This window comes from Myotis davidii, unplaced genomic scaffold, assembly GCF_000327345.1.
Source record: "Myotis davidii unplaced genomic scaffold, ASM32734v1 scaffold161, whole genome shotgun sequence".
Lineage (NCBI taxonomy): Eukaryota > Metazoa > Chordata > Mammalia > Chiroptera > Vespertilionidae > Myotis > Myotis davidii.
In genome coordinates, this window is record NW_006291567.1 from 930,152 (window position 1) to 939,214 (window position 9,063).

Genomic DNA, 9,063 nt, shown 5'->3' on the forward strand with positions numbered 1-9,063 from the left:
ACTCACAGAGTAGGGCCGAGATATGCAAATTAACTGGCAGCCAAGATGGCGGCCGGCAGCCAGGCAGCTGATGCGAACAGGGAGGCCTCTCAGCTGCAACTCTCAGCAACTATGTTGTGAATAAAGAAGCTAAAAAACCCCCAGAAACCTGCTTTACTCAGCGGAGCTTCAGCCAGACTGACCACAATATTGTATCAAATACAGACGGTAAACAAAGGCCAGAAACCTGTTTTCAGCAGCCAAGGCCTCAGAGCTAAAGCTGGTCCAGAATTAAAAAAAAAAAAGAAAAAGAAAAAAAGGAGCAGTTGGGAGCTTCAGTCCCAGCCTGAAAACAGCCCTCAGCCCCTCACCCAGACTGGCCAGGCACCCCAGTGGGGACCCCCACCCTGATCCAGGACACCCTTCAGGGCAAACCAGCCAGCCCCACCCATGCACCAGGCCTCTACTCTATATAGTAAAAGGGTAATATGCCTCCCAGCACCGGGATCAGCAGAGCCACGAGGCCTCCCGGCACCAGGATCAGCGTGACAGGGGCAGCGCCCAAACCCCCTGATCACCCTGCAGCTCTGAGTGTGACAGGGGGCGGGGCCCCAACCCCCCCCCACAGGCCCTGCTCTGTATGTGACGGAGTAGAGCCATAACCTCCCCATTGGCCCTGCCCTGAGTATGAGAGTGGCGGCGCCCCAACCACCTGATCGGCCCTGCTCTGTGGGTGACAGAGGGCAGCACCCCAACCCCCTGATCCACCCTGCCCTGAGTGTGACAGGGGGCGGTGCCTCAACCCCCCAATCGGCCCTACCCTGAGCATAACTGAGGGTGGCATCACAACCTCCCAATCTGATCCTCCCTGCTCTGTGCATGGCAGGGGAAGGCACCCCAACTCCCCAATCGGCCTTGTTCTGAGCCCGACCAGGGGCTGCACCTAGGGATTGGGCCTGCCGCCTGCCACCCGGGAGCAGGCCTAAGCCAGCAGGTCATTATCTCCCGAGGGGTCCCAGACTGCGAGAGGGCACAGGCCGGGCTGAGCCCCCCCCCCTTCCCCTGAGTGCACAAATTTTTGTGCACCGGGCCTCTAGTTTAAAAATAATTATGATTACTATGTTAAAGGCGCTAATGGAAAACAGACAACATGCAAGATCAGATAGGTAATTTCAATAGAGATGGAAAGTATAAGAAAGGATCAAATGGCTGGAAATAAAGAAAAATACAGTAACAGAAATGAAGAATATTTCTAATGGGCTCATCATCAGACTTGAATATTTATATTTACTTGAATAAACAGCAGAACTGACAAAGATAAAAAGAGAGGAGGCACAAATCACCAAGTCAAGAATGAAACAGGATATCACTGCAGATCCTGTATTCATTAAAAGGATAATAAGGAAATACTATGAACAACTTCACAATCATAAATTCATCATCTTAGAAGAAATGGGATAATTCCTCAAAACCCACAAACTATCAAAACTCAACCAAAATAAAATAGACCATCTTAACAGTCATAACCATCTTACCTAATAATAGACAAACATGCAAATTGACCATACCTTCACTAGCCCACCAGCCATTTGGATTAGCATGCAAATTAACTAGACAAAGATGGTGGTTAATTTGCATACAGAGGCACCCAGCAGAGCCTGCAATCAGAGCTGAGAGGTCCCCTGCCCAGGCCTAATGCCTTGAGGAATTAGGCCTGGGCAGGGATGGAGCCGGTGATGGTGGGAGCAGGGAGGGAGCCAGCAATGGTGGGGAGCAGGGGCAGAGCCGGTGATTGCGCGGGTTGGGGGTCCCCTGCCCAGGCCTAATGCCTCGGCCAGAGGCATTAGGTCTGGGCAGGGGCAGAGCCAGCCATCATGGGGAGCAGGGGGGGAGCTGGCAATCGCGGGAGGCTGGGGGTCCCCTGCCCAGGCCTAATGCCTCAGCCACCAGCATTAGGCCTGGGCAGGGGCGGAGCCAGTGATCACAGGGAGCAGGGGTGGAGTCAGTGATCGGGGGGAGCTGGAGATCCCCTGCCCAAGCCTAACAACTGGGCCACAGGTGTTAGGCCTGGGCAGTGGTGGAGCTGGCAATCCAGGAGCTGGGGGTCCCCTGCCCAGGCCTAATGCCTCAGCCACAGGCGTTAGGCCTGGGCGAGGGCCCAGTGGAGGATTGGTTTGAACTACAGAGGAAACACCTTTTCTGACCGCTCATTGGCTAAGCTCCCTGTATGCCACTGGTAATATTCTTAGTAACTTGGGTAATAAGAATCTTTCTCTCTGGCTTCCCCTCGCCCTTCCATGCTCTCTAAAAATCAGTGCAAAAATATCCTCAGGTGAGGATTAACAAAAAAGAAAGAAATGTCATATTCTATGAAAGACACATCTTGAAAATGCATAAAGAAAGTTGTCATTTTTTCATGGTGAAGGGACTGGAGTCCGTGTTGATGAAAACACCTTGGTGGCTGTGGTGACTGGCAGTGGCTGAAGCAGCGGGGTGATGGGGCTGGTGCCTTCCCCTGATCAGCCCGGTCGCCTCCCACAAAGGGAGGCCAGACTGTGGCTTAGGCCCGCTCCCCAAGGGGAGCAGGGATCAAGGAGTAAGACATCCAGTGAGGGCTCCAACTGTGTGATAGGAGGCAGGCTGGGCTGAGGGCCCCCCCGCCCCGTCCAGTGCACAAATTTTTGTGCACTGGCCTCTAGCTAGAAAAATAATTGAGCTTGTATTTAAAAGGCCCTGAAAAAGAAATCTCCAGGTCCAAGTGGTTTTACTGGAGAATTCTTCCAAACATTTAAAGGAGTAACACCAATTTCACAAATCTGTTCCAGAAAGTAGAAAAGGACAGAATACTTCTCAAATCATTTTATGAGGCTAGTATTACTCTGATACCAAAACAAGGCAAAAGCAGTACTCCTAATCAATTAAATAAAAACTACAGATCAATATATCTCATGAACTTAGATGCAAATATACTTAATAAAATATTAGCAAATAAAAACCAAAAATGTGTGTAAAAAAATTTATACCACAACCAAGTAGAATTTATTCCAAGTATGCAAGTTCAGCATTCAAAAGTCAATCATTGTAATCCACCATATCATTAGGCTAAAAAAGAAAAATCATATGATCCTATCTATTGATGCAGAAAAGGTATTTAAAATCCAAAACCCATGCATAATAACAATGCTCTGTGAACTAGAAACAGAGGGAAATTTCCTTAACTTGATAAATAACGTCTACAAGAAACCCACAGCTAACATCATACTTGGGGTGAAAGACTGAATGCTTTCCTTCTAAGATCAGAATAAGGCAATGATGCACATTCTCACTGCTCTTATTCAACATAGAACTGCAAGTTCTAGTCATAGCAATAAGACAAGAAAAAATAAATAAAAGGCATACATATTGGAAAAAAATAAAACCATTCCTGTTTGCAGATTACCTGATTGTCCACATGGAAAATCTCAAGTGAAAAAAAGAAAACCTACTGAACTAGTAAGTGAGCTCAGCAAGGTCATGTAATAATACAAATGCAATGCACAAAATTGCATTTTTACATGCTAACAATGAACAGGTAGAACCTGAAATTTAAAATGCCATGACATTTACACTCACTCTAAAAACTTAAGTGCTTGGGTATAGATAAGTATATACAAGATTTGGATGCTGACATTGCTCTTAGTAATATTATTTTCCTGATATATCTCCTTGGGCAAGGGAAACAAAAGAAAAAAAAAACAAATGGAACTACATCGAACTAAAACATTTTTGCACAGCAAAGGAAACCATCAACAAGATAAAAAAGATAACCTATTGAGTGGGAGAAAATATTCAGCAATAATGCATCTGATAAGGGGTTTAATATCCAAACTTTATTAAAAACTCATACATCTTAACACCAAAAAAACAGTAGACATTACTCCAAAGAAGACATACAGATGGCCAATAGACTTATGAAAAGATGCTCAACATTACTAATCATCAGAGAAATGCAAATTAAACTCACAAGGAGATATTGCCTCACACCTGTCAGAATGGCTGCCATCAATAAATCCACAAAAAGTGTTGGTAAAGACATTGAGAAAAGGGAACGTTCTTGCACCGCTGGGAATACAAAATGATGCAGTCACTGTGGAAAACATTATGGAGGTTCCTTAAAAAAATTAAAATAGAACTACTTTGTGACCTAGCAATTCCACTTTCTGGGTATTTATCCGAAAAATTTCAAAAAGATATGTGCACCCCTATGCACATTCATTGCAGTATTATTTACAGTAGCCAAGATATGGGAGCAATCTAAGTGCCCATCAATAGATAACTGGATAAAGAAGATGTGATACATATAAACAATGGAATATTACTTGGCCATAAAACAGAATGAAATCTTACCATTTTTGACAACATGGATGGACTTAGAGGTTATGCTAAGTGAAATAACTCAGATAGAGAAAGACAAATACTATATGATTTCACTTATGTGTGCAATCTAAAGAACAAAATTAACACATTTTTTTAGGACCCTCTGTAGTGTTTTTGGCAGTTCATCAGCAGAGAACAAGCTGATGGTTGCCAGAGGGTAGGGGGATTATGGGGATAGGTGAAAAAAGTGAAGGTATTAAGAAGTACAAATTGATAGTCACAAAATAATCACAGGGATATAAAGTACAGCATAGAGAATATAGTCAGTAATATCGTATTATCTATGTATGATGCCAGGTGTGTACTAGACTTATCGAGGGGAATCACTTCATAAATTATATAAATGTCTAACCATTATGCTGTACACCTGAAACTAAGATAAAATTATATTAAATGTAAATTGTAATTGAAAAATTTTAAAAATTAAACATGCAACTACAGTTATGACTCAGTTTGTTTCCTGGTCATTTATCCCAGAAAAATGAAAACTCATGTGCACACAAAAACCTACATGAATGTTTATGGAAACTGAAAACAACCCAGGTGTTAAAGAAACCATGGTACATCCATCCATACCATGGAATACTGCTCAGCAATAAATGGAGCAGACTACTGGTACTTGCAACAACTTGAATGAATCCCAAGGGGATGATGCTAGGCAAAAAAAGAGACAATTTTAAAAGGTTGCATACTGTATGATTCTATTTATATAACATTTTTGAGGTGACAAAATTGTAGGAATGGAAAACAGATTATGGTTGCCAGAGACTAGGTATGGTGGGTAAGGGAGCAAATGGGTGTGGCATTCAAAGAACATCAGAAGGGATCCTAGTGGTGACGGAACGGTTATTGTATCAATGTCAATATCCTGGTTGTGATAGTGTACTATAGTTTAGCAGGATGTGTCCACTGGGGAAAACTGGTTAAATGGTATCCTAGATATCTCTGTATGATTTCTTACAACTGCATATTCTATAATTATCTCCCAATAAAAAATGTTTGCATACACAAACAGCAATAGAGACAAATAGGAAATCTTCTAGGAGTGAATCATCAAGATGGTGAGTAATCTGGAAATTATATCATAAAGAAATGATTGAAGGATCCGGGAAGTGGGGTAGCATCTAAAAAAAGTGATACTTGGAAAGCTGCCATGTGGAAAATGAATTAAATTATAATTAATGGGTAGAAATTACAAGAGAAGATTTCACTTAAATATATGGAAAAACTTGCTACAAAGCAGAGTTGTTAAGAAATAAGATGGTGGAATTCTAAATATCTAGAGATACTGTTCCTTGAGCATACCAGGGTGCCAGGAGACCAGGGGGGAGCACAGTTATTGTCCTGAGTTGAATAGACGGAGGCTGCAGCTTGTGTACTAGAGAAGAGAAAACTGCATATAGAGTTCTAGAGGTGTGTGTATCTGGAATCCTCAGCCGAGTACTGTCCAGCACTTGTGTGTGCAGAAAGTACCTGAGGTTGTGGAAAGACCATCTGAATAGATTAGAGAGAACAATCCCACAAGGCCCAAATAATTTCTGTTTCCACTGGCCAGAATGGAAAAACAGCATATTTCACAGGACATCAGATAGAGTACTCAGAAGGGTATTGCCTCAGTAGAGGGGATTAATTAGTCCAGTCTAAACGTTGCTTTGATCCACTTAAAACAAACCTTAAAAGCAAGCCTCAGGCCTTGCTGGTGTGGCTCAGTGGTTAAGCATTGACCTATAAACCAGGAAGTCACCAGTTCAATTCCTAGTCAGAACACATGCCTGGTTACTGGCTCAATCCCTGGTGGGGGGCATGCAGGAGGGAGCCAATCAATGTTTCTCATCGATGTTTCTATTCCTCTCTCTTCCTCTCTAAAATCAATAAAAACATATTTTTTAAGACGCAAGCCTCAGAAGGATCAAACTGTTTCCAAGTAACTTAACTGTGTCCAAGAATAAAGCTCAAGAATATAGGAATACAAAAATATGCAGTTCACATTAAGGTAAAATTCACAATGTGAGGCACCTAATAAAAAAAATTACCTGAAATGCAAAGAGTCAAGAAAATATGACCCATCAGGAGAAATATCAATAGACATATCCAGGAATAACACAGATGATAAGATTAGTAGACAGGGACATTTGGTTATTAGAACTATATTCCATAAGTTCAATAAGGTAGAAAGCATGTGTGGAACAAGAATAGGACCGTACTGGGTGTCACCAGTGGATGTTCAATTTAGGGTTGACATACTGTCAGCTCAGAGATTGCATGCCCATGCCTAATAACTTGATCTTTCCATCCCCCCTATCCCCCCTAGCATCCTAGTTCCATCATATATTCTATAGCATGTCTTAGAGGGAAATAACTTACAATTTTTAATACATCTTATGAAGTTCACCTTTTTTTCCCACAAGTTACTTGCTTATTCTTTATTTATATTTAAAACATCCCATGAGTTCCCCTCATATTTCATAAGATAGTATTTTATATACAACCTATGCTTAATAGTTAATGAGTTTCATCCATCCTGTTTGTTTTTATTGTATTTTATGGCAGATTATAATAATATATGTCCATATAATACTTATAGTATCTATATATAGGTATATTTGCAGCCATCTCCATCTCTCTCTCTCTCTCTCTCTCTCTCCCTCTCTCTCTCTCTCTCTCTCTTTCCATCTATCTATCTAACATGACAGCAGGGACTTTGGCTGTGTTATTCACCATGATATCCTCAGCACCAAGACAGTGCCTAACACATAATAGATGCTTAATAAATCTTTGTTGAATTACTATATAAAAGTTTTCCCACCAAAGACATATATTGTGCAACTTGGTTGTTTCTCTTTTGTCACTATTTGTTCTAGGCCCTTGTACAATGGAAAAAGTAATGAAGCTGCCACTTGAATGGTAACTTAAATATTTTTACAAGGTTGAATGAATCAAAGAGCTAACTAGTTTGACCAAGGTTGGTATGAATAACCAGCCTACAATAAAATAAAGGAAACAAGGAACATGCTTAGATTTAATCTTACTCTTTAGCTACAGTGCCTCCACTCTACTCTTCCATCCACTGTTTTAATCCAAATGACACCTCCTGAGTTGGGGCAAAGTGGTTTCCAGGATGTGCATTTAGAAAGGGGCAAGGCAGGGGTCAGAACAGAATAATCATTCAACTAAACAGAAAAGACTAATTCAGCATTTTGCAATTTTATCCTTAGTGGGGCTGGGGTGGGGTAGGAAGGACATGAGAAGGGGCTGGGGTGCATTTCAGGTGTGCAAATTAATGGAGACAATGAGAAGGTGAGCTGTGTATGTCCAGGCTATCTATGGGGAAAGCACTCATTAGCTGGGTAAATGCTGGGCTCTTTACTCAGCAGGGTTTGTGTTTAGAGGAGGACATTATCCAAGCCGGGACTCACAAATCCTGTGTGTCTTAGGGCCCCAGTGAGAGCTGGAAGGAACTCAGGAAGATTGAAGTGGGGTGACAGCAAGATACTGGCAGGTAACTGTGAAATGGGCATTTCTACCCTTCTGAAGGCTGTGCCAGTCATTGGAATAATCTTAGATGAACAGGCACATTAGGAAAATAACTATTATTATGCATTGCAAGGTTACAAAGAAAATATGTCCTTTTGTAGCATCATATTTAAAAAAAAACACAACAACTTAGAACAGAGTTGTTGAAAGATTTCCCTAGCTATCCTCTTTCCAATTCTGGTCTGTGTGTCTTTACAGATTCCCTCAGAGCCCATTTTCCATTCATTGGCCACAAAAGAGGGTACACATTGATGTCACTTGTGAAGTTCCTAATTCCTACCAAAACTGAACTTAGGGCAGGATTTCTTCAAAGATTTGTACTGGCAGTTTCTGCTTTTTTTTGGAGGGTGCGTGGGAGGGGTGGTGGAGGGATAGACTATATTATCACTGAAATGTGAAGAAAAGCCAAAATGTTTTATAAGGTAAATCCTATCCTGCTTCTGTCAAAAAGGCTTGTGATATGTTACAAAGGACAACATCAAGAATATAAAAAGAAAACCCACACAATGAGAGAAAATATTTGTAAATCACATATGTGATAAGGGACATGTATCCACAATATATAAAGAATTTTGATGCCCTGACCGGTTTGGCTCAGTGGATAGCAGGCACATCTCCAGTAGGAGGTGTGCAGGAGGCAGCTGATGTTTCACTCTCTCCAATGTTTCTAACTCTCTATCCCTCTCCCTTCCACTCTGTAAAAAAATCAATAAAATATATATATTTTTAAAAAGAACTTTTACAACTCGATAATAAAAAGACAAATACCCAGTTTTATTTTTTTAAATATATTTTAGTGATGTCAGAGAGGAAGGGAGAGGGAGAGATCAGCTGCCTCCTGCTTGCCCCCTACTGGAGATGGAGCTCGTAACCCCATCATGTGCCCTGACTGGGACTCTTATTGAGACCTCCTGGTTCATAGGTCAAAACCCATCCACTGAACCATACTGGGCAGGCCAAATACCCAGTTTTACAATGGGCAAAGGATCCTAATGGACATTTCTCCAAAGTATACAAATGGGGGATAAGTACATGATGAGATGCTCAACATCATTTGTCCTCAGGGAAATGCAAATCAAATCCACAATAAGATACCACTTCATACCCATTAGGATGTCTATAATTAAAAAAAGA